Below are 27,071 nucleotides of genomic sequence, written 5' to 3' on the forward strand. Positions count from 1 at the left end.
GATGATGACGACAAAACTTCTTAGTAACAGCTAATGATTTCAATAAAATGACCTGGTTAAAGGGCTGCAGTTATTACAAATGGGTTGGAAGGGACACATTTCAAAAATGTTTTTCTCGTGCTTTTCCTCCCCTCTTTCTTTCTTTCTGTTTTCAATGTCCACATTTTTGAACATCCTGAGCTCTTTGCATGTAAATCTGTGTGGGTGGATGTGATGAGAAGCAGTTGAATAAACTTCCCTTGGAGCCGCTAAAGCTCTTCTAGAGGCTAACAGAGGGCAGGAGCAACACATGGTTCAGAGTTAGCAAGAGATCTCTGAGAGCTGATTTTAATTCATTGGGTTTCCCTTCCCCAAAATACAATATGAAATATTTTCTTTAAAAAAATGGAGAACCCCATTAGGGTTTATTAGGGAATTATGGCCTTCTGTATGTCATAACCTGTATGTGCAATCATTAAACTGTAGATTTATTCTTATTCTTATTTATGTAGCCATAAATACAACTGAACACATTTAAGACACTTTGGGGTACCTAAATTTATAATATTTAGAATCTTATTGATTAGCTGTATGACTTTGTATCTGTTTTTGAGTCAAACCATTTACATGTGTGTTTGAAAATTAATTTTACATCCTAGGAAACAGAGAATTCAGTTCCTTGTTTCCGAGTATAAATTCTCTAAATAGATAGACATACAAAATGAGAAATGAATAGATGGGATTATAAGTTCAGGCTATAAATGTAAGTCAGTAAATTGGTTCTGTCTCATAAATTCAAGATTTGAAATAAATTAAGCCTGACTTAAAAGAAATGGTAGAAACTGATAAAGATTCTATGAAGACTGAAAAAAGAATATTTATTTGGTATATTTCTTTTCACTATAAAAACTTGTTTCTGTGGTTCCTTGCACATAACTGTCATTAAAACCACATTAATTCTCTCCTTGTACTACTTTTTCTTCATTCTCTATAGCTTATGCTGGGGCATATTTTCCAACATGTTTTCTAATTGCTACCATAAATATCAGCATCGGTAGCTTAAGATACGCTGGTATTACATCCACTTACATGATGGAGATGAAGTTGACTATGTATAATTTCTATGTATACACTGCTTGTTTACTTGTTACTCTTCTTACCCAGACTTACCCGAACTTCTTACCCAAACATGGGCGTCTCTAAAACAAATGCTTGGACTTTGTAGCTGATGCTGAAGCCAAATAACGCTGGTATGAAAAAACAAGAATATGACAAGATAAATTTCTGAAGTCAGGAAATAGAAGTGCAAAAATATATTTACTTGGGTTTTTGTTGATGCATGAAATAATTCATATAGTTATTTGTTTTCTTGAAACTCAGGGATTTTTACAGGGTAATGTGATGCAGACAACTGAGCTGAATGGGGATAGTGCTATTAAGTGAGGGGGCAGTTTATATAAGGTTAAATTCCATGAAAATTGGTGCTATTTTTTGAGAACACTAAATTAAGACTTTTTCTTTTCCTGCTTATTATTTTTTGGTTTATCCACCTGAAAATCATAATGTTCCTTTGATAAAAGAGAAGAAAAAGAGTACATGTTTATTTGTAGAAAATTGAAAATGAATCTTTTTTCTGATGAGAGAGCATAAAATTTGCAGAATTGTTTAAAAATTGGCCCTATGCCTTTCTTTTAACTTTATTACATATTGCATTTTAAAATATCAATTCTCAATATTTAAGTTGCTTTCAGTAGAAAAACCTAGGGAGATTCTGGTGGCTCAAATAACATGTAAAACCCCATATGGAATGGCTTCATGGATTAAACATCTGCTTCATATTGTGAAAGTATTTGATTTAGATTCTGATGTTATTAGATTGTTGGTGGATTTTTTTAAACTTCCATACAGGTTAATTCTTACTAATTTTAATATAAAGACATCTAAACAATCTGGTTTCAACTGTAAAATTATGAAAACAATGAGTGAGGATTTTATCATTTATATATAGGTTTAGAATCTCTCCTTGAGGCTAAGTATTTGTCCATAAAGTGTAAAACATACAATTAGATGGCTATTTTCTCTTCATTTATTATATCTGTTTTGAGGTCACTTACTGGTACTAACATTCCTTATATAAAATGATATCATGTAGAATAAAATGAGCATCTCTACAATGTCTTTAATCAGATTTTGAGGTCCTCATATATCACTTCACATGAAAGGTATATAATGTATAATTGAACTAAATGCTTTAGTTTCTAGGCTGAGCTAAATTAATACTTAGGAGAAGATCACATTCAGGTGTAGGTAAAAGGCGTACAGTACTTGCCATTGTTTGGTGATCATATTGATTTTTATTAACAACGTGCCTTGTTTGGCATGTCCAACATTCCTCTCCCTTATCCTAACGCCATGTAGACACGGCAGAGCTGCTTATTATACTCCCCTCCCTACCTATCTACTCCTTGTCCCAGTCTGTAAGCTAGTTGAGAGCTTCCTAAGGTGGAAATCATTATTGCCATTGACAAGCAAGAGATGCCAAGCAGGAAGAGTTTGGGAGAAGATGGGATAGGAGTTGTCCTTCTTTTCCAAATCTTCCTGAATCTATCTCTCTCTCTAGTTCCTGACTCCATACCTTTGTCACACTAACTTTAATTATTGAGACCAATAACTTTTACACAGGCCTTGTTGGTTCTGTGAGAAAGAGACAATCTTTGGTCCAAACTGGCCTATCTAAAATCAAAGCAGTGAGAGCATATAGCATTACTGAAATAGATCTTGCTGTTGGCAGATATTAAACCAGGATGATGAAGTCACATTAGCATGTATTCCATAAACTCCTCCCATCCAAATAAAGGGTAGGCACAAAACCCAGGCTAGACCAAGTGACAGTGCCATCCCTATGCCCAAGCTGATTCATTTTCAGAAGAGAATACAGCTGAAGGCAGGCATTAAGAATCCTCCCCAAAATTTGTTACATGGATGCTGGGGACCCACGGGGGCCTCTTTTTCTGTGGCATTGAAAATTTTAAGAATCACAAAAGACATAAGCAGGAAATGTATGTTGTCTTTTCAATTAATAAAAAGCTCTGTTTCTGTCAGAAGAAATAATCTGTAAACAGAAACTGGGTTGAGACATTATTTTAGTCCTTGGATCTGCTGTGCTCGAAGTTAGTATACTAAATTTTAGTCACATTAGGAAAAAATAATGTCCTATTTCTGTGAAAACATAGTTCAAAATGTGTGTCTGTCACTGGTAGTTGACAAATTTCTGTTTACCACATGTAACAAAAATCACATCAAATTTTGTTTGCAAATTTATATTTGCATGATGATTCTACTTATTAATTAAGCAGTTATTGTAATGATCGGTATAAATATGGTTGATTTTGTAGATATCTAAACTTAACTGCTCTGATTGTTAGGCAAGTGAAGCTATTGTTTGGAGATCAAACCCAATGACATGTTTTAAAGAAATGGTCAGCTGTTTTTTATTATTGTGTCTGGGGTTGAGATGCTATTAATCTCTGTGGTTTACTACTTAGAGAAAGGTATTGTCCTTAAAAATGCAATCCCAAGATTCTTTGGCCAACGACACAGCAGATAGTACCCAGAGAGGCACATTATGTTTGTAATTGGCAGCGGGGCTAATAGGAAAAACTCTTGAAGGTACAGAGATGGATACGAAAAACAAATAGGTAGGTTGATTGTTTGAGGGGGTGAAAATTGTTCTGTTAATGACAGCTACCGTTTGCATTGTGCTAACTTTCCTGTTTTCTTTAACTTAAATCTTTTTTCTAGAGCAGTTAACAACCATTGTGTACTTTTACAGGAAAAAAGCCTTCGAAGACTGGCGAACAAATATTTCAGTTTTTATGTTAAGTATAACTTTCCCAGGAAGGGAAAAAGCCAAAAATTTTAACCTAACCGAACATAAACTAGTGTTTCTTTTTTCTTCCCTCTAAGCATATTCAGAGTCCACACCATTTCTAATGCACCATTGGGGCAGAATGTGTAATGACTAATAGCCTGGCAGAGACCCAAGTGACATGTGAATACTGTGCCTTGGCCATAGCCAGTTAGCCTGGAGCAGACGCCAAAGTTTATTGTCTTTGCAGTTTCCTGGCCTTCGCCAGTAAGAAGTCATGGCTCTCACCAGACTTTTTAGCTAGGCTATTCATGAATTGCATATTTATTGGCATTTTGCAGCAAGAAGCTTAACTGTATGTAAGTCAGCTGGCAGAGAAGACCCACTCATAATGCAATTAGGAGAAAGTCTCATTATTTTATGGTTATGTTATGCTGAGAAACAGTCAATGTATCCTCTGTTTGTCATTATATTTTTGCTTACAAACAGACACAGGGACAGGAAAAGGTATTTATAAACTTTGCTGTGTGTCCTGAAGTTACCATGCCATAGGGGGAGAATGCTGGGGACTCACAGTCCTGGGTGTCTGAAGAAAAGTTTCATGGTGGAAACTGCTTTACTCAAGTCTCCTTTTTGGGCTTTTGAGGTCATTTAACAGTTGTCAGGTACAGGTGGGAAAACAAAATCTTGTTCTTATCCACTTTTAGTTCATTGTCTTTAATCATTACTGCCATAGAGAGGTCTCTTGTCCAGCTCAGTTCCTCAGATAGACATTGGGGAGAAAACTTCCCTTGGGCACATGTACTAGCTACTTCCTGCTCTAATCTTTCGGGTTTCAAATTTCCCCACCTATCTTAGCAACAGACCCGGGGTGAAGCTGCCCAAAGTCTTTTAGGTGCAACAGGGACTCTGGCAGTTCACATTCAGGAGTCACTTTTAAGTACATAGGACGCCTTGTGATAGAATTTAGGAGTCTAGTAGAGTCATTTAGGATTCTAGAATTCTTGTGATTTTTTTTTTTTTCTTTTCCACATAGGCATTTAGATGCTATTGTTTAAGGTTTTGAAAGACTTAGTTATAAAATCCACTACTTTCACCTGAAATTAATCTAGATAATCCCCATTTTGTTAGCTCATCAGTAAAACCCAGCTGAAGATAATGATGAATAGAGACAAGAGGGAAACACTGCATATTTGTTTACTGTATATGGGAAATTCGACATCAATAATTCCCCAAGAGGTTCCAGAATCTTACCCTAAACCTCCTAATCACATCTTATAATAGGTTGAAAGATATATCCTTATGATTCCTTTTACTCATCCTCTAAAATGATGACATCAGAGCAGACCTACAACCCAAATTCCATCCTTGATAGCAGAGCCCAATTTTTTCGATGTTTCTTCACTGCTGAGGGGATGGCTCTATTTCAGTAACAAAATATTCCTAGGCTTACATTTTTTCTAAATAAGGAGTTGATAGAAATCTGGTGTGACACCATGTTGATCTTCATCTTTGGTCTTCTGTTTTGATTTTGTGTGTGTTTTTCAATAAAAAATAATTCTATCTTTTTTGAGGATCCCTAAAGAATTTCCTGATCTTTAAGCTGTCACAAAGGTCAGAGGCTACACCTAGAAAAGTGCCAGTTTGGGTGTAAGACAACTGTACCTAAATGGAAATAGGAAGTTCATTTTGTTTTGTTTTTTTCTCAGCCAAGGACAATGATTCTTAACCTGAGTCCTGTTCGTTTACTCTATGGGAACTCTCAGGTTCTGTGAAGCTCATCACAACTTAGATTTGTGATGAAAATGAAAAGTAATGTGTATTTCTTTGGTTCCCTGCATCACAGAGTTTATCCAGGCTTATCTTCTCTTATCTTGAAAACTTGATGTAATTCATAGCCCCATTAAACAAGCAAGGGATGCCAAGCAGGAAGGGTTTGGGAGAAAATGGGAGCGTTGTTGTCCTTCTTTTCCAAATCTTCCTTACTCTGTCTTCCTCTCTAGTTCCTGACTTCATACCTCTGTCATGCTAACTTTAATTATTGGGACCAACAACTCTTAGACAGGCCTTGTGGCTCTGTAAGAAAGAGACAATCTTTGGTCCACACTGTCTGTCTAAAATCAAAGCAGTGAGAGCATATAGCACAACTAAAATAGGTCTTTCTGTTGGTAGATATTAAACCAGGATGGCGGAGTCACATTAGCATGTACTCCATGAACTCCTCCCATCCAAACAAAGGGTGGGGACAGGACCCAGGCTAGACAAAGTGACAGTGCCATCCCTATGCCCAAGATGATTCAGACCAGAATATAACGCAAACATTAATTAACATGTTTTAACATGCAGTTCTTAAGATGTCTAAATAATACATAGATCTTTGTATGTGTATAAATATGATAAAGTGAATGACCTAAGTATAAATGTAAAAAGCTGAAAAATGAATAAAAACTAAAATAAAAATAAAAGGAATAAAATAATAAAATTAAATGTGGAAATTAATCCAATAGATAATATTTGAAAAATAGTGAAGGAAATTAATCCAATAGATAATATGTGAAAAATAGTGAATAAAAACCCAATCTGTTTTTCTATTAAGTCCAGTGAAGTAAAACTCTGGAAAAAATAACAATGCCCACTGTCAACATCACATCTAATATGCTATTGAAGGACCTTAGTCATACAGTGAGTTAAGAAAAATACAAGAAAAATGCAAGTTACATACCATAAAAAAGTGTGTGTATATCAGAAATGTGGATATTTTATATATAAATATATTTAATATATAAATATATATATATAAAAGAGAGTTTACTAAGTATTAACTTACACTATCACAAGGTTCCACAATAGGCTGTCTGCAAGCTGAGGAGGAAGGAGAGCCAGTCTGAGTCCCAAAACTGAAGAACTTGGAGTCCGATGTTCGAGGGCAGGAGGCATCCAGCATGGAGAAAGATGTAGACTGGGAGGCTAGGCACATCACTCTTTTTCACATGTTTCTGCCTGCTTTATATTTGCTGGCAACTGATTAGATTGTGTCCACCAGATTAAGGGTGGATCTGCCTTCCTGAGCCCACTGACTCAAATGTTAATCTCTTTCGGCAACACCCTCACAGACACACCCAGGATCAATACTTTGCATCCAATCAAGTTGACAGTATTAACCATCACATATATATATATACACACACACACATACACACATATGTATATTCAGGTATAGGTGTATGTGTGCACACACATACACATACAGATACACACACATATATCTGAATGGGAGAAAAAATGATATCATTTGCAAGCAATATAGTTTTATACTGAGAAAATGCAAGAAAAATAATGGAAAAACTACTAGAACTAATAAGACAATTCAGAAGGGTGACTGAATAGAAGACTAACACATGAAAATCAGTGTTAGTCTGATTATATTAGACTATAAATATCTAAAAATGATTAGCATATCATGATCTATAGAAGATTCAAATCATGAAGGTGTTAATTCTTGAGAAAACAATCACCAAAGTCATTGTAACTCAATCAAAATTTTAGCAGTATTTTTCATGTACAATGACAAGCTCATTTTTAAGTTTGTATGAAAAAATGCATAAAATAATCAAAAAATTCTGAAAAGAAACAATTACTCCAGGTATCAATGTTACAATGTTCTCTGAGTACTTCTATATTCTATGAGTCACAAACAGGTGCTATCTGTGTATTACTTGTGTAATTTAACAAATGTTCCAGCTGGGCATGGTGGCTCACGCCTGTAATCCCAGCCCTTTGGGAGGCTTAGGTGGGTGGATCACCTGAGGCCAGGAGTTCAAGACCAGCCTGGCCAACATGGTGAAACCCCATCTCTACTAAAAATACAAAATTAGCCAAGTGTGGTGGTGGGCACCTGTAATCTCAGCTACTTGGGAGGCTGAGGCAGGAGAATCACTTGAACCCAGGAGGCAGAAGTTGCAGTGAGCCGAGATCACACCACTGCACTCTAGCCTGGGCAATAGAGTGAGACTCTGTCTCAAAAAAAAGAAAGAAAAAGAAAACAAATGTTCCAAATAAAGAGAAAAATCTAAGAAATCTAAGAAAGGAGCATGAAGATTTGGAGTATGAGAATGATATTTTAATCAGGAGTGGTAGATAAGCAACCCTGTGGTTAGAAAATAAAAATCAAACTAAGAGGGTGGAAAAGTTGGTTTGCTAGACAAAGATGAAGGTGCCAGTTTGAAGGCTGTCATGCATGGTGGGAGGTGAGGGCAGTACTAATAAGTTATAACTTGATGAAATGAACAATGTCTGGGATGGTGTGGCAGAAATAGCTGGAGAGAAAGATGATATAAGGGAAGCTGTTTAATGCATACATCATTGAACATATATACTGAACATTACCTAAAAAATCATTCCTAAAAAATGAGGCAAGGTAAGGACTGTGGGAGGTATGGGGAACAAAGAAAGGGGGAAAAAACTGAGTACATTGTTACTTAGGAATATTATTTTGGTTTGTCAAATTCTTCATTTGGGTATGTGGGAAGGAAGTTCATTTTTAGTTTTCTTTTTTTACATTTAAAATTTTGAGATAATTATAGATTCACATGCAGTTATAAGAAATAATATAGAGGGATTCTGTATTAGTCTGTTCTCATGCTGCTAATAAAGACACACCTGAGACTGGGTAATTTATAAAGAAAAAGAGATTTAATGGACTCATAGTTCCATGTGGCTGGGGAGGCCTCAGAAGATGAAGGAGGAGCAAAGGCATGTCTTACATGGCAGCAGTCAAGAGAGCGTGTGCAGGGGAACTGCCCTTTATAAAACCATCAGATCTCTTGAGATTTATTCACTATCATGAGAACTGCACAGGAAAAACTCATCCCCATGATTCAATTACCTCCCACCAGGTCCCTCTCATGACATGTGAGGATTATGGGAGCTACAATTCAAGATCAGATTTCGGTGGGGACACAGCCAAACCATATCAGATCCCATGTAACCATGACTTAGCTTCCACCAATATTAACATCTTGTAAAACTACAGTATAATATTGCAACCAGAATATTGATATCGATACAATCAAGACACAGAATGTCTTCATTGCCACAAGGATCCCTCATTTTGACTTTTTACAGCCACACTCCCTTCTTCCTGCATCCAGCTCTCCTTAACTCTTTAAAATCACTAATTTCTTCTTTATTTCTGTAATTTTTTTATTTTAAAGATGTTATATAAGTGAAACCATTCAGTATGTGTGACCTTTTGGAAATGACTTTCTTCACTTTGCCTAATTCTGATATTCATCCAGGTTATTGTGTGTACCAATAGTTTGTTCCTTTTTATTGCAGAGGAGCATTGTATGTTATGTAGTACGTCTTCCTTTGTTTTTCCCTAGAGGCTTGATAGTTTTATACTTTACATTTCAATCCAAGTGTATGATCCAGTGCTAGTTAATTTTTGTATAAGGTATATGACTTAGGTCAACGCTGTGGGTTTTTCTTTTTTTTTTTTTTGGCCGTGGACCATGGATGCCCATTTTCTGCGGCTTCATTGTTGAAAAAAATGTCTTTCCTTCATGGAACTGAATTTTGCATCATTGCCAAAATCAGTTGGGTACGTTTGTGTGGATCTATTTCTAGGTTCTCTATTATATTCTATTGATTTTACGTTTATTCCTCTGCCAAATACCAGTCTTACTTACTGTAGCTACTTAATGAGCCTTGAAGTCTGGTAGATTGATTTCTATGACTATCCTTTTTATTTCATAACTAACTCTTCTAGTTATTTTGCATTTCTATATAAGTTTTAGAATAAACTTATCTATACAGTTGTACCCTGAATAATGTGGAGGTTGGGGCACAGAGCCCTCATGCAGTCAGAAATTCATGACTCCCCCAAAACTTAACCACTGAGTAGCCTACTATTGACCAGAAGCCTTACTGATAACATAAACAGTCTATTACAATATATTTTGTATGTTATATGAATTATATACTGTATTTTTTTTTTCTGAGACAGAATCTCACTCTGTCACCCAGGCTGGAGTGCAATGGTGTGATCTTGACTCACTGCAACCTCCACCTCCGGGTTCAAGTGATTCTCCTGCCTCAGCCTCCTGAGTAGCTGGGATTACAGGCGCCCACCGCTGTGTCTGGCTAATTTTGTATTTTTTGCAGAGATGGGTTCACCATGTTGGCCAGGCTGGTCTTGAACTCCTGACCTCATGTGATCCACCCACCTTGTTCTCCCAAAGTGCTGGGATTACAGGCATGAGCTGCACCCAGCCTATACTGTATTCTTACAGTAAAATCAGCTAGAGAAAATAAAATGTAATTAAGAAAATCATAATGAAGAGAAACTATATTTACTATTCATTAAGTGGAGGTGGAACATCATCGAGGTCTTCATCGTCATCCTCTTCATGTTGAGTTGACTGAGGAGGAGAAAAAGGAAGAGGAGGAGTTAGTTTTGCTTTGTTAGGGTGGCAGAAGTGGAAGATAATCTGTGGATAAGTGGACCTGTCTTGTTCAAACTTCTGTTCAAGAGGCAACTGTGTATACAAAATTATTGTTGGGATCTGGATAGGAAATGAATTAAAGCTGCATATTAATTTAGTAAGAATTGACATCTTTAATATGTTCAACTTCCAATCCATGAACACAGTATGTTTTTCCATTTATGTAGATATTCTTTGATTTATGAACATTTTGTGTTTTCATCATACAAGTATGGTTCATGTTTTGTTAGATTAACACCTATGGTTGGGAGATATCTTGAGACTTTCTATATAGTTAATCATGTCATTATTGTTTATTTGAGTTTTTTTATGTTTTCAAATGTGTGCACTTAGTGCTATAAATTTCCATTCAGCACTGCTTTTGCCATGTCCCACAATTTTTGATGTATTTTCATTTTCATTCAATTCAATCTATATTTCATTCTTCTGATACTCCCTCTTTCACTCATAGATTATTTAGAAGTGTCTTGTTTAGATTCCAGGTGTTTGGAGATCTTCCTGTTATCTTTTTGTTAACTCATTTCTAATTTGATTGTATTGTGATTGAAGAATATATGTATGATTCCAATGCCTTTAAATGTACTGAGGTTTGTTTTGTGGCCGAGGATATAGTTTTCTTGGAATATGTACTGTGGGCTCTTGAAAGGAATGAGCATTCTGCTGTTGAGTGGAGTGGTCTCTAAGTGTTGATTAGATCCTGTTGGATAATGGTGTTATTGAGTTCTTATATATTCTTTCCAATTTTCTGTCTAGTTATTCTATCTGTTGACAGAATAGTGTTAAACTCTCCAATTCTAATTATGGATTTATTTATGTCTCCTTTCAGTTCTATCATATTTTGTTTTGTATAAGTTGCAGTTCTGTTGTTTAGTGCGCACACTTCTGTTGATTGTTTATTCAGTTTGATATCTCTCTGGTTCTTGTACGAATGATTTTTTTATTGAAAGCTGGACAAGTATGGTGGCTCATACCTATAATCCCAGCACTCTGGGAGGCCAAGGCAAGTGGGTCACTTGAGGTTGGGAGTTTGAGACCAGCATGGCCAACGTGGTGAAACCCCATGTCTACTAAAAATATGGTGGCACGTGCCTGTAGTCCCAGCTACTTGGGAGGTTCAGGTTTGAGAATCACTTGAACCCAGGAGGCAGAGCTTGCAGTGAGCCAAGATGGCATCACTGCACTCCAGCCTGGGTGACAGAGCGAGACTCCATCTCAAAAAAAAAGAAACCTGGAGGCCGGGTGCGGTGGCTCACGTCTGTAATCCCAGCACTTTGGGAGGCCAAGGTGGGCTGATCATGAGGTCAGGAGTTCGAGACCAGCCTGGCCAACATCGTGAAACCCTGTCTCTACTAAAAATACAAAAATTAGCTGGTTGTGGTAGCACACGCCTATAATCCTAGCTACTCAGGAGGCTGAGGCAGAAGAATTGCTTGAACCTGGGAGGTGGAGGTTGCAGTGAGCCTAGATCGCTCCACTGCACTCCAGCCTGGGGGACAGAGTGAGACTCCATCTCAGAAAAAAAAAAAAAAAAAAAAAAAAAATAGAAAGAAACCTGGATATTTTGGGTATGATGCTGTGAAACTCTGGATCTTATTTAAACCTCCTGGTTTAGCTGGCTATTTGTGATATGGCTCCTATTTAAACCTTCTGGTTTAGCTGGGTGTTTATGACATGGCTCCAGCAGGGGATGTGAAATGTTATATCCCGCATCATCACTGCCAGATGGGAGTAGAAGTCCAGGTTCCTATTGGTCTCAGTTAACACCTAAGGTGGGAGATTCCTCATTTCCACTGTGCAGACATGGGAGTTGCAACTCCCCATAGGCATCCACCAATATGTCCTAAGCTGGGAGGAGAAGGGGCACCCTTAGGGGTCATTCCTGCTACTACTCACTTGGCTGCCACTGACACCACAGGGTTGGGGTGCAGCCTTGTGGTGATGAAAATTCCAACTTTCCATTCAGCCTTCTCTGAATAGAAAGGGGAGGGGAAAATGGGGATAGGACACCTTGTTATAGCTTGAAGAGGGTGGAAGGCTAAACTTTCTAAACAGCCTTTCTTGATGTTGGTAGGAATGAGATTGTGGCTTTATTTTTTATTTTATTTGTTGTGGATTTTTGTCCATCTTGCTAGGCTACCTATTTCCTGGCCCTTTGGATAGAGAAGCAAGCTTTCCTTGGGGCTTTTTATTGTCTGCACTCATTGGTGTTTCCAGGTTAACATCTTGTTCAGCTCCTAGTGTTGGATATACAAGGCCACTGTGTCATTCTTTGAGTCCTGGCCTGTCTTCCTCTCTCCATGTTTCAGAATCTTCTTAATGTGCTTTGTAATATAATGTCCAGGAATTTTAGTTTACTTAGTAGGTGAGATCAGGAAAAAGTAGGGCTTTTTGAAGGAAGCTGGCCCCTATTAATGATCCTTCCTCTGGGAGAAAGGGCTGGTTATGACCTGGCCCCTGATAAACCTCTCCACAAGCTTCTTGCCACAATTACTTCACCCATGTCTGACTAACAACAACCTGTTTAACCCCAAGCATCTTCTAGGAAGAGACCATACATCATGCCAGACTCTTTGGTGGTTTTGTGCTTTGACCAAATACGCTAAGAACAAACATCTAGAGTTAGACCACCCACGATATTTTCACTTCTGTGGTTAACCGTCTTTGAATTCCTGTTTCTTTGGGTGAAAAGGTATTCATATTCTGAATGTCAATGTTTTATGTTCTTATCAACATGTCAATGCTACAGACATTGGACTCCTGCTACATGTACCTGGGAAATGTGTACCCCAACAATACCATTCTAACTTTAACTAAATTGAACAATTTGCCTGTTTTCACCATGGTTCTAATTATTTCCACTGACTTTTTTTTGTTGGGGAATACATATAAAAGTGTTTTGGGTATACGATAGTCAGTTGGATGCCTTGCATTTCAAAATCTAGGAAAGGAACTGACCAGAAAGAAGGCTGCACCATGGTGGAAAAATTCCTCTGTCTATAATTTACAGTGACTTAGTGAGTCTTTATAGAGCTCCATTCCTGCTTGGTTCCAGATGAATTGTAGTTCTCTGTGAACCAAGAAACATATATAATTTATAGTCTGTTTTGGCTTGCTTTGATAAAGAATATGTTATCTTCATTCTTAAGAAAATATAGGCTGCATAGCCTGATGCAATTGTTTATGGAGGCAATAAACTTTGTTTCAGTCCTTACCTTACACAATCTGCTTTCCTAACTGTGTATGGAAACTGATGTTCATCTATTCAAACTACCTTAAAGGGGATTGTGGCAATCTTGTTGGAATTGTTAGCTTTAATTAAACAAAAGAAGAAATACTATTGTGTTTTTGCCTTAACTGACATATTTTTATTCTAATTCAGTTCTTTTAAAGACATATACTTAACTATTTTACTGAGTAATAAATGACCATATTTGAAAGAGTTAAGTATTAATATACAACTTATAACAATAAAAGTACCCCACCTCAAGTCTCACTTCTCAGGCTGCTACTTCCAACACTTTTAATTTGAATTTTCCGAGTTAATAGAATTCTGAATCTTTTCTCAAAATAGTGAAACACAGTAGGTTATCAGTGAGTTTCATTCCCCGCCACCACCGTAACATCTCTCCTGGAGTCCAATCATTCTTGTCCTGGGACATCCCTTCCAATCACCCTGGAAGTCTGTTCCTTAATCCATATCCCCTGAAGCCTGAATCTTCTTTCTTGGTTTGCAAACTTTATTTTATCAGTCCACATGCTCCAGTAGCTCAGCAAGAGTTCATATGAGGTACATTTATTTTTTTATATACTTTAGTCTTCCTGAGTATCTTGGTTTAGGTTAGAAATAATTTTCTCTCATAATTTCAAAGGCATCTTTCTTGTCAGCACCTTAAATAGTACCTGGTTCAGAGCAGGCACTCAGTAAATCATTGTTGAATGAATTATTTTCTAGCTTACAGTGTTGCTGTTTTGGAAAGTCCAATTCCATATGCCATTTTAATGACTACTCTTTTATATTACCCTGTTTTTCTGTCTGGGAACTTAGCATCTCCTCTTCATCTCAACATATTTGATATTTCAGAATGATTTGCATGAGTATAGATTTAAAAAATTATTCTGCTATGCATTCAGTGGGCCTTTTTATACACTGATCTAGGGTGTTTTATTATGGAAAATTAATATTTGTATTCATTCCTTTTTTGTTATTACCTTTCCTTTAGTCTCCCTTTCTAAATTTTCTAATAGTAAACTATGGAATTTCTTGAATAGATTCTAAAATTTTTTATTTCTTTTCTCATACTTTTTATCACTTTGACATTTATTTCATCTTTCTGAGCAGTATCTTCTCCTTTATTTTTTAATGCTCTGTTTCACTTTTAAAATACCCTCATCACTTTATGTCAGTTAGGTGGTTGGTGGTGGAATTTAAGGCCATGAGACTGAATAAGATCACCAAGAAAGTGAGTAGAAGATAAGGAGAAAAAAGCCAAGGACAAAGACTAGCGCATTTAAACTTTTTAGAGTTCAGATCAATGAGAAAGAAATGATAGGGAAAAAGATCAGTGACAGAAGGAGAAGGAAACACATGAGTGTGTGATATCCATTTTCTGTGACAAATGCCACTCATCGGTCAAATGAGATGAGCACTGAGAAGTGACTACTGGCTTTAACAACAAAGAGGTCATTGGGTCATTGGTGTTCTTTTAAAAAATGCCATTTAAATAGAACAATGAGGGCAAAAGCCTGAGTTCAGCATGATCAGGAATGAGCAGGGAAATGAGTATTATAGCAGAGGTTGCAGTCAACTCATTTTGCCATGTAGTAAAGCAGAAATGAAGCTACAGGGGCTGGAATACAGTATGGTGTATACAGATGTTTTTCTGGAAGACTGGGTAAACAAATGCTTCCCAGAGAATGGCAGTACCTAGCAAAAACTGTGAAAACAAAGTGACTTCCAGGTATGAAGAGCTTTAAGAGATGAGACATAGCATAAGATTTATGTAATGTGAAGTTTTCATAAAAAATACAACATTGATTATAATGATTGTACCTAAATTCATAAAGTTTGCTCTGAGGCAAGCTCATGCAAAATAGAAAGTGAATTTGGGTATCTCAACTTCTGATGTGTTTCTCATTAAACTCAACTACTATTAATCAATATTTAATTATCCTGACTTTTCACTCAGGATATAATCCACAATTTTCTGATACAAAGTGCTTTCAGGTGTTGAAAGGTCAATTCCCTAGTTGATAAACCCTCGTCTTGAATATGATTGAGTGCAGTTCTTAAGTGTGTGAGCCACTTACTCCTGTAATAATCTGTCTCAAGCTGCTTTCTTTAGCTCTTTCAACATTAGACCTTAATTATTCAAGATCAGCAACAGAAGAGGCTACTCATTTTCTTAGGAATATGCATACCCAGATTGTCATGATTTCTTTCTTTCTTTTTGAGGAAGAACCTTTACTGAGATTTTATAACATTTTATTTGAACTGGAAGAAACTGCTTGTTAAAAGAGCCAACATTTTCTCCTGTGGAAAACTTTAGGGCCTAAAGTCAACATAGCAGAAACATTTTTTTTAATTTTTTTACTATACGTTAAGTTCTAGGGTACCTGTGCACAACGTGCAGGTTTGTTGCATATGTATACATGTGCCATGTTGGTGTGCTGCACCCATTAACTCGTCATTTACATTAGGTATACCTCCTAATGCTTTCCCTCCCCCCTCTCCCCTCCCCCCACCGCATGGCAGGCCCCAGTGTGTGATGTTCCCCTTCCTGTGTCCAAGTGTTCTCATTGTTCAATTCCCACCTATGAGTGAGAACATGTGGTGTTTGTTTTTTTGTTCTTGTGATAGTTTGCTGAGAATGATGGTTTCCAGCTTCATCCATGTCCCTACAAAGGACATGAACTCATCCTATTTTATGGCTGCATAGTATTCCATGGTGTATATGTGCCACATTTTCTTAATCCAGTCTATCATTGATGGACATTTGGGTTGGTTCCAAGTCTTTGCTATTGTGAATAGTGCCGCAATAAACGTATGTGTGCATGTGCCTTTATAGCAGCATGATTTATAATCCTTTGGGTATATATCCAGTAATGGGATGGCTGGGTCAAATGGTATTTCTAGTTCTAGATCCTTGAGGAATTGCCACACTGTCTTCCACAATGGTTGAACTAGTTTACAGTCCCACCTACAGTGTAAAAGTGTTCCTATTTCTCCACATCCTCTCCAGCACCTGTTGTTTCCTGACTTTAATAATCGCCATTCTAACTGGTGTGAGATGGTATCTCATTGTAGTATTGATTTGCATTTCTCTGATGGCCAGTGATGATGAGCATTTTTTCATGTGTCTGTTGGCTGCATCAATGTCTTCTTTTGAGAAGTGTCTGTTCATATCCTTCACCCACTTTTTGATGGGGTTGTTTGTTTTTTTTCTTGTAAATTTGTTTGAGTTCATTGTAGATTCTGGATATTAGCCCTTTGTCAGATGAGTAGATTGCAAAAATTTTCTCCCATTCTGTAGGTTGCCTGTTCACTCTGATGGTAGTTTCTTTTGCTGTGTAGAAGCTCGTTAGTTTAATGAGATTCCATTTGTCAATTTTGGCTTTTGTTGCCATTGCTTTTGGTGTTTTAGACATGAAGTCCTTGCCCATGCCTATGTCCTGAATGCTATTGCCTAGATTTTCTTCTAGGGTTTTTATGGTTTTAGGTCTAACATTTAAGTCTTTAATCCATCTTGAATTAATTTTTGTATAAGGTGTAAGGAAGGGATCCAGTTTCAGCTTTCTACATATGGCTAGCCAGTTTTCCCAGCACCATTTATTAAACAGGGAATCCTTTCCCCATTTCTTGTCCATGCTCATGGATAGGAAGAATCAATATTGTGAAAATGGCCACACTGCCCAAGGTAATTTATAGATTCAGTGCCATCCCCATCAAGCTACCAAAGACTTTCTTCACAGAATTGGAAAAAACTACTTTAAGGTTCATATGGAACCAAAAAAGAGCCCGCATTGCCAAGACAATCCTAAGTCAAAAGAACAAACCTGGACGTATCACGCTACCTGACTTCAAACTATACTACAAGGCTACAGTAACCAAAACAGCATGGTACTGGTACCAAAACAGACATATAGACCAATGGAACAGAACACAGCCCTCAGAAATAATACCACACATCTACAACCAGCAGAAGGATTTTTAAAGCAAGACTTCCTTTCACAGAGGAGACCCCAGGAGGATGTGATAAGAGGTGTGATAATAGGGTTGATCAAGTTACTGAAAGTCTCTGAAACTCAGTTTCCCATTGAAATAAAAGATAATTGAAGGTTAGCAAGCATGGTCTTTAACCATCTTGTCTTCTCAGTCTGTGTACTTTGTGTAGGTAAGACCTTGATTTCATTGTCTACTAATACTCAGATTGGTCTCAGACTTATATCTCTATCTGAGGTTTCCTCTGACATGCAGCTTTCCTGTACAAGAATTTGAAACACTTTAAAGTCTTCCCTTAATGATATCTGCAAAGCTTCATGCAATCATCTGCTGCCTACCTCTTGTAGCCTCATCTTGTACCACATTCCTTTGGTTTTCTACACTCCAGAAACCCTGGCCTTACTTCAGTTCCTCCAGGGCACTGCATTCTATCCCTCCACTGAGCCTTTCACACATTCTTCTCTCATCTGGAATGTTCTTATTGCCCTAAACCCTTCTCCACCTGTGCCTAGTTAACTCCTAATATAATTTATGTCTCCGGTAAATACTGCCAGTGCTATATCTTAACCATATAAGTTGCTTCAAGCTAATTTTTTCCTGGACATTTTATGAAATCTGGGATGCAGAAATCATACAGTATCCTCCGCTCTCCTTGTGACCGCCTTCCTGGGTTCACTGGCTTGCTGTTTTTGGCTCCTAGCTGGGAAAGTAGGACTAGCATTCATTTTTATTTCAACTCATATTGGGAAAGAAATATGATGTCAGCTTGCTTTCTAATTGTAACACTATTCTCTGTGGCTGTACTTAAATATTACAAAAAGATAATGTTACTTTGTACAGCTATGTAACAAACTTACTAAATCTCTCTTAGAAAGTATTTCAGATTCCAGTTTGTGAAACATCAGTGGGTGTTTACAAGGAATAAAGCATAGCACAACGACCCTGGCCATTCTTAACTGTCTGACAGATTCAATACCAGGAAGAACACTGGGAAAAGCCCTTCTTCTTTTTTCTCTTTCCCAGGGCACAGAGCTTCATGCCCATAAGGGATCCTCTATCCTGATGATCCTATCACTACAAACGGATTATTTTGAATAGAGGCTGTATTAGTTTCTTAGGGCTGTGGTAACAAAGTATTACAAACTAGGTGACTTAAAACAACAGAAATTTGTTTCACAGTTCTGGAGGATGGAAGTCTGAAATCAAGGCACCAACAGGGCTGTGCTCACTCTGAAATCTGTGGAAGTGAATCCTTCCTTGCCTCCCCTAGCCTCTTGTGGAGTGCCTGCAATCTGCGCATCACTTCGTTTACAGCTGCAGCACTTCAATCTCTGTCTCTGTTGTCACATGAAATTGGGTAAGATGATAGAATTCTTTAGATATGGTATGGAATAAGCCCACCAGGAAAATAAAAGGACTTAAGAGAAAACCAACACAACTTTGTATCTCATGCTGAAAACAATAAAACTGCTTGCTTAAGATAGAAACATAATTCTTTTATGTTTCTAGAAGGATCAATGAGTTAAGAGTAAGGAATTAGGTCTAGGGACTGAGAAGTAGGTGGAGCACTGCAGCTGGATTTTACTTTGAAGTTTTTTTGAACAAAATTAACACGAACTTTGGTTTTTGTGGGCTTGAATGGCTCAAAAAAGATGAGACAGGTTAAAGTTCCACTCGTGTTGAGGAGCCTAATAGAGATCCTCACCTTTCCCATAAAGGTGAGATCCAAATAGCAATACCTTCAGTGTAAAAGTAAACTCAGAAAACTACCTCCTCCAATCTTGGGCTTAAATGAAACTCAACTCTCTCAAACACAGGTGCTGAATGGAAGGGAAAACAAAATTTTTGAGAACTTCTAACCACAAACAAATTCTCAAATTCATTTGAAGCCTAAATACACAGCACATGGGTGGTCTACAAACCTCAAGCTGAGAATTTAATTTAGACTGATCACAAAGTGTTGGTGTCCCAAAGACCACCTGGCAGAAGCAAATGGAAATCTCTGCAGGAACCCATCATCATGCCCCAACTCAATGATTTTTCATAATAAATTTTAAAGCAATTGAGCAGCCCACAATAAAAAATAACCAAACAAGACACCATGAGGAAGAACCAGCAGAAACAATAAACAGTAGAAACAGACTCAGAAATTTGAAGGACAGTGAAATATAATACATAATTATAAAATATGTTTCCCTATAGGAAATAAAAGCCAAGTTAAAAAATATGTGTAGGAAATAAGGAATGATACTAAATGACCAAACAACTTCAAGGAAGAAAAAAAATTAGAAATAAAATATATAATTGGAATAAAAAATTCAAAAGACATTTTTCACCTAAAATGCATCTAATAGAAGAAAGATTTAGTGAATTGAATGAAAGATCTGAAAAATTTATCTAGAATACAACACAAATAGGCAAAAAGATGAAAAGTATGAAGGATAGATTAAGAGGCATTGAGGAACTGGTAAGTCTAACATTTGTCTACTTGGACTCTAAGAAGGAAAAGAGAGCATAGAACAGAGGTAATATTTGAAAACAAATGGATAAGAATTTTCCAGAATTGATAAAGGAAAAAACTTAAAACTTAAATAATAAGCCATTATATTTCCACCAGACTGGGGTAAAAAGTAAAAGCCTGATAATATCAAATGTTAGCAAGAATATAGAAAAATAGGAGCATTCATACATTACTAGAGGGAGTATAAATTGGCATGATCACTTTGGAAAATAGTTTGGCATTGTCTATGAATATGAAACTGTGTAATTTGTAACTTAGCAATTTGAGTGGGTAAATATCCTTAAACAAAGCTCATGCACACATGCACCATTTACGTAGACAAGGATATTCAAAACAGTATTGTTCTGTAAGAAAAAAAAAAAAAAACATTGCTACTGTTTGAATGTCCCCCAAAATTCATGTGTTGAAACTTAATTGACAATGTGATATTATTAAGAAGTGGGGCCTTTAGGAAGTTGTTAAGCCAGAGGATGTAGCACTTATGTTTGGCATTAGGGCCCTTATAGGAGAGGTTGAAAGACTGGATTCCTTCTCTTCCACTCTTCTGCTGTGTGAGGATGCAGCAAGAAGACTCATCAGACACCAAATGCTACCATCTTTATTGTAGACCTCAGCCTTCACAACTACCAGAAAAAAATGTCTGTGTTCATGAATTACCCTGTCTCAAGCATTTTGGCATAGCAACAAAAATAGACTAGACATCTATCAAGAGTAGAATGGATTAAATACATTTGGTATATTCTTAAAAAGCAATATTTTATGACAATAAAATATAAGTGTTATGGGATCTTTGGGGTGTCAATTTTCTGGCCAGAAACCTCTGTTGCCAGTGGCATCTTTCCCTGAGTTCTTGTCCTGCATCCAGGAAGAATAAGGCATGCAGAAAAGTGGAGGGTGAACAAGATGAAGAGCTTTATGAAGTGTTAGAACAGCTCAGAGGAGACCCACAGTAGGTAGCTCCTCTCTGTAGGCAGGTCATACCATGGACTGTTCAGCTCTCAGCAGAGAGGAGGCCCTGGAGCGGGGTAGCTCCTCTGTTCAGCTGGTTGTCCTGTCTTCTGCCCAGCTCCTAGCAGATAGTAGGCCCTGGAGTGAGTTGCGCCACTCTGGTAGTCCCAGTGTCACTGCAGGTCTTTGAAGCCTTCAGCAGAGAGGGTAGCTCCTCTCTGCAGCTGGTTGTCTGGTCTGGTCTCCTCAGCTCTGGCTGAGCCTGGGGCTTTTATGGTCCTCAGAGGGGAGGTAGTGCACACCGATTGGTCCATGGGCAGCCTTGAAAAGGTGCCAGTTCCCACTCCCATCTGTGGGACTGGCAGCCCAACCCCCAGCCTTCAGGCCCTCCCTGGCCTGAAGGTGGAGCTTCAACAGGGACCTACCCCCTTCCAGCCAGGAATTTGCCTCCTGCTGCTGTTCATGGCCACTGGGCTCCACCAGACTTTGTTCCAAGTTCGAAGAGGGTACAGATAGCAGGGAGAAGTCAGGCAGTGGGAGCAGGCACTTCTGAGCCTATGAAGACATGTGGGGCCTTCCTGGGCCCACAAGAGTGCAGGGATGCCTGAGTCTGTAGCCAAGGGTTGGGCAGCTATAGCTGCAGTGTGGCAGTGGGGCTCCTGTAGGTCTGCAGCCCTGGTTTGGGTGGCTGCAGCCGTGCCTGGGAGGGCAGGGCTGCTGCCTGCTCCGAGACTCCCAAGAGCACAGGGAGGCTTGGATCTGCAGCCACAACTTGGGTGGCTGCAGGCCCACCCAGGAGGACAGGGCTCCTGGCCGCTCTGTGGAGTGTGCAGCCCTAGCCACGCCTCCCTAAATCAGCCTGGGTGATGGCAGTGGCAAACTGTCTGGAGCAGCCACTGCTGTCACAAGCAACATCATCAACATAAAAGAATATTAAAAACACAACATCGAATACAATAATCAATCACAAAGGATAATAGGCACTGAATTTAGCTTTGTTTTGCTAGTTCATGGCTCCTAAGGCATATAGTATCAGTTAGACCTTGCAAAGTTACATTGTTTATTTTGGCAATGGAATTCCATGTATACCTACAGATCTTTAGGAATAAAATTCTCTAACCACAGCTACAAAAATTCTGTTCTTTGTGGCAGAAACTGATCTTTCTAATCTACGGTTATTTTTAGAAACGTTATTCTGAATGATGGTAATGATCACAAAATTGTCTGCCAGCAGCCTTAAGTCTTTCTGTTCGTGTCTGCATCGTCAGTAAAAATAGAGGTGCCCAGAAGACTATAAAAACATAAGCTCCTATGAAATCATAGGAAGCTGGAACATGTGGTGGATTGTGATTGTGGAATTGACTCATAGGGATTCGGGATGGGATTGAAGAATGGGAAATGAGAAATTCAAATCAATTGGGTTTATATGCTTGAGTGGCGGGAAGGCCCTAAGAAACAGTATTATGAATACAATACAGAAAATTTGGAAACATCAGGATAAAACACCAGGATTAAAAAGTGTGGTTATCCATAATCCCAACACCAATGTCAATTAGATGTTAGAAAATATCTAATAATATACGATGATTGTAATTGTAAATATCAGTGGATTCAAGGACAATTCAGAGCCTTAGATTATATTTTGATTATATTTTACCCTTAATTTAACCTAAATTTTAATAATACATTTCAGTGATTTATTCAATTACTTTTTTTTTTTTTTACTATGGATACTCCCAAATTTTCCCAATATTTTTTACTATGGATACTCCCAAATTTCAGTTGTAATTATTGCATGAGGGCTGCAGAAGTTTCCCCTTGCTCCTCCATGAGCAATGGGGGAAGCATAGTGAGTATGTTGGTGTTGGGTGAGAGGCAGTGGATTTGAGTATCCAGACTGCCATACTTAGCCGTATGGCTTCAGAGTTTCTCCAAACCTTGTATTTTCTTGGGTAAAATGAGAATAAATATCTTCTTTGTCTACCTCAAAGGGTCAATGGAGACATCAAACCAGAAGTGACTCTAAAACATTTTATAAAATATAATGTATTCTAAAAATGTAAGACGTATCATCATTATCATTGTTTATAACTAACGGGATAAACAATAGTGTAAATAATTAAGAGATATTCTCTCCCATGACTTTCATTTTATACTTATCAGTCTTTTTAAAAATGCAGAAATAAACATGTTCTTTGCAAGCAATACAAATATAGAAGTATACATGAAAATGACAAAAGTTTCTCTTCTCCTGACTTCATTCATTACACTGATCTAGTATGATTTCTAAATACTTCTCATCATATGCATATAATTATGTGTTATTGATACATTGCCTAACTAAGGGAACCTATTCGGTCTCCATCCCTTTGCTAGAACTAAAAATATTCCAATAAACAGTCAAAATATAGACAAAACAGTCTATATTTCTAGACTATTTTAAGTGCATACTCAAATTTATGTTAAAACTTTGATTCATTCAACAAATGATAATGAATGTCTACTATATGCCAGGTATTCTTCTGGATGACAGTGATATGGCAGTATCTTAGTAAGACAAATCAGGTCTGTCCTCTCATGGCCCTTACATTCTAGGCTGATCATGCAAAAAATATGCAAACAATAAACATAACAAGAAAAATGTTACATATTGAGAAGTGCTATGCAAACAAAGCAAGTTGATGTGAATGACACTACACAGACACAAACAGGAAGCATGCACAGTTGACTATTAATTGAAATATTGTTAGTGCTAGCAAAAGGATGGAGGCTGAATAGATGCCCTTAGATAGACAATGTATAGATAACATATAATTATATGCCTATGATGAGAAGTATTCAGAAATCATACTAGATTTGCATATAGCAATATGGGTTAATATCAAAACACATCAACAAATTTAAAAAGGAAGTACAATAAAGTTTATTTTTGTAATACCATTTATATTAATTAAAAGCCAACATATAACATATTGCATTTTTTAATTAATATAAGTATGTGCAAATAAATAGTGTAAGGTAGATGAAAAGGACATAAGTGACATAAATGAGGATGAGTATCTATTAGGAAAAAGAAGGGGAATTGGAGATGGTGAACAAAGAGGACAAACAATGAGAAAACAAAACTGTTTTGTCAGAAACAATGTTTAGGCCTTTCACAGGCTACTGATGAAAACATGCATGGTCATATTAATTTTGGGTACATTAAATTAAAAGGAAAAAAGAAAGTTAAAAGAAATAGTAAGGAAAGTAAGAAAGAGAAATGACTAAGATGATTTCTTTACATTATGAGGCTAGGAAAGTATCTCTGAGAGGGGTATATATGCTGAGATTTGAGATACAAGAAATTTCTCATGGAAATATCAGAAGGAATAGCATTCAAGGTAAGCAAAACAGCTAGGAAAAGATCCTATGATGAGAATAAACTGTAACACAGAGATGCATACACACATGGATTCCAAAAATAATAACTCAATAGCTTCTGTTTTTTGCAGTATGATGGACTGGATACTCAAGACCATATGATAAAAACAATTAAACTTGCTGATAAAAATATAAAATTAAAAACAATGTATTTGAAAAATGGGCAAGAGGTATGAATAAACAATTGTTAGAATACATAGGAATCTGATTGACCAATAAGTATGTGAAAAGATCTTGACTATTAAACTCTGAATTGTAATTTAGAAACCACAGTAAAAGGAAAATTCCACTTATGGTTAGGATGCAGAAAGTTACAGAAGAATGTTGAAGTCAAGAAAATGTCAACCTGAAGTCTTGCCAGTGCTTCAATCTCAAACTCTGATAAAGAGAAATTGCTAATACTGCCCCTCAAAATATTTGAAGTTAGTGGTGAAGTGAATCTAATTAAAGCTGTAACGAAGCCCACATATTAAAGCTGTAACGAAGCCCACATATGTAGTCACTCAACTACATATTCGATTAACGTACTTCACCACAATGGTGACACAACAGTAAAAGGGATAACGCCTTTTGGTGGGGGGTAAATATTATTTCAGTCTCTATTGTTCCTTTACACATATATATTTTTTAAAATCACATAACACATGAAGAAGTAAAGGTCTCTTCTGACTTCCTACATCTAAATGAAAACAAAATTAGATGGGAAAAGAGAAAATAAATACCAAGATATTATGCCTAAACCCAACTGTAACATAATTTCATTGAATGTAAATGGACTAAATATTCAAATAAAAAGTTAGATTGTTCGGATTGATTACAAGTTTTTTTTGTCAGAGATATAAGGTCTGTGTCTAAATTCATTTTGTGTGTGTGTGTGTGGATGTCCAATTGTTACAGCAGCACTCGTTGAAAAGACAATCTTTGCTCCATTGCTTTGCTTTTGCTCATTTATCAAAGATCAGTTGAACATATTTATGGGGGCCTGTTTCTGGGTTCTCTATTCTGTTCCATTGATCAATTTCCTGTTCGTTTACCAATACCACACTGTCTTGATTACTGTTGCTTTATAGTAAGTCTTGAAGTCAGGTATATCAATTTTCTAACTTCATTTTTCTCCTTTAAAAGAGTTAGTTATTCTTGGTCTTTTGCCTCTTCATATAAACTTTAGAATCTGTTTGTCTGTATCCACAAAAGTGCATACTGCGATTTTGACTGGGATTGCATTGAAACTATAGATCAAACTATGGTTCAAGAAACTATTGACATCTTGACAATATTGAGTTTTCCTATCCGTGAATATGGAGAATTTCTCCATTTAGTTATTCTTTGGAAGCTTTCATCTGAGTTTTATAGTTTTCTTCATATTTTATATATAACTTGTTAGATTTATACCTAAGTATTTCACTTTTTGGGGTGCTAATATAAATGGTAGTGTGTTTTTAATTCCAAGTTCCATTTTTTATTACTAGTATATAGAAAGAAATGGACTTTTGTATGTTAACCCTGCATCCCATGACCTTATATATTGTTTCCAAGTTTTTGTGGTTGCTGATGGTTCTTTTAGGCTTTTTACAAAACAATCATCTCGTCTGTGAACAAAGACAGTTTTATCTTTTCCTGTCCAAACTATATATTTTATATTTTTTAATTGTCTTATTCCATTAGTTAGGACTTCTAGAACAATGTTGAAAAGCAATGGTGTGAGGGCATATCCTTGCCTTGTTCCTGATCTGAGTAGGAAAACTGAGTTTTTCATCACTGTTAATGATGTTAGCTGTGGGGTTTTGTAAATGTTCTTTATCAAGTTAAGGAAGTTCCCCTCTATTTCTATTTTGCTGAAAATTTTTATCATGAATGGGTGTTAGATTTTGTCAAACGCTTTTTCTGCATGCAGACATAAGATGATGTGATTTTTCTTCTTTATCCTGTTCATGTAATGGATGGTATTAATTGGGTTTTGAATGTTGAACAATCCTTGCATACCTGGGATAAATCCCCCTTGATTGTGGTGTATAATTAGTTTTATACATTGTTGGATTTGATTTGATAATGTTTTGTTGAGGATTGTTGCATCTATATTCATGAGAGATATCAGTCTGTAATTTTCTTATCATTTCCTTGTCTTGTTTTGGTATGAGGGTAATATTGACTAAGGAAATTCATCCTTAAATGTTGGGTAGAAGTCACCATTGAACCCATCTGGGCCTGGCATTTTCTGTTTGGAAGGTTATCAGTTATTGATTTATTTCTTTAATAGATATATTGTATATTTCTTCTATGTGAATTTTGGCAGACTGTATCTTTTAGGAATTTGGTCCATTTTATCTAGGTTATCAAATTTGTGGGCATAAAGTTGTTCATAATACTTTTCTTATCTTTTTAATATCCATTGGATCTGTACTGATGCTTCTTTTTTTATTTCTGATGTTAATAATTAGTGTCTGCTTTAGTTCTTTCTTAGTTACCCTGACTAGAGGCTTATCAATTTTATTGATCTTTTTCACAGAGCCAGCTTTTGGTTTTGCTAATTTTTTTCCATAAATTTTCTTTCACTTTTACTGATTTCTGCTCTATTTTTTAATTATTTCTTTTCTTCAGCTTACATTG

The sequence above is a fragment of the Pongo pygmaeus genome, chromosome 4, assembly GCF_028885625.2.
Source record: "Pongo pygmaeus isolate AG05252 chromosome 4, NHGRI_mPonPyg2-v2.0_pri, whole genome shotgun sequence".
Classification (NCBI taxonomy): Eukaryota; Metazoa; Chordata; class Mammalia; order Primates; family Hominidae; genus Pongo; species Pongo pygmaeus.